This window comes from Octodon degus, unplaced genomic scaffold (assembly GCF_000260255.1).
Source record: "Octodon degus isolate 3935 unplaced genomic scaffold, OctDeg1.0 scaffold00070, whole genome shotgun sequence".
Taxonomy (NCBI): domain Eukaryota; kingdom Metazoa; phylum Chordata; class Mammalia; order Rodentia; family Octodontidae; genus Octodon; species Octodon degus.
Window position 1 is genome coordinate 3,580,745 of NW_004524646.1, and position 777 is coordinate 3,581,521.

The following is a 777-nucleotide window of genomic DNA, read 5'->3' on the forward strand; positions in this document are numbered from 1 at the left end:
TTTTTGATGCTATTTGGACAGAACTGGGGATTGAACTCAGGCCCCTGCACTTGCAAGGCAAGCGCTTATTCCACTGAGCCATCTTTCTGGCCCTTGATGCTATTTTGAATGGCATTGTTTTCCTAATTTCTTTCCCAGTGAGTTCATCTTTGGTACACAGCGATGCTATTGATTTTTGTGTGACTTTCATATCCTGTTATATTGTTGAATTTGTTTGTTAATTCTAGAAGTCTTTTGGTGGAGTTTTTGGGTCTTTATATTTATGTAAAGGATCATGTCATCTATGAGTAAGGATAAGCTGACTTCTTCCCTCCTTATTCATATCCCTTTTCTTTCTTTCTCTTGCCTGATTGCTCTGGTGAAAGTTTCGAGTTCTATGTAGAACAGGAGTCATGTGAGGGGACATTCTTGTCTTGTCCCTGATTTTACAGAAAAAGTTTTCTGTTTTTCTTCCTTTAGTATGATGCTGGCCCTGGGTTTATCATAACTGGCTTTTATTAGCTTGAGGTAAGTTCCTTCTATATTTAGTTCCATCTGTATTGTTCTCATGAATGGATGTTGGATTTTGTCAAAGGCTTTTTCTATATCTATTGAACTAATCATGTGATTTTTGCTCCTGCTCCTGTCTATGTGATAGATTGCATTTATTGATTTATGGTTTTTTTTTCTTTTTCTTCTTTTTTTTGTGCAGGGTCTCACTACATAGAGAGAACTATGAACTCATAGAGACCCTCCTGTTCTTAGCCTCTCTAGTGCTGGGATTACAGGTGCATGCCA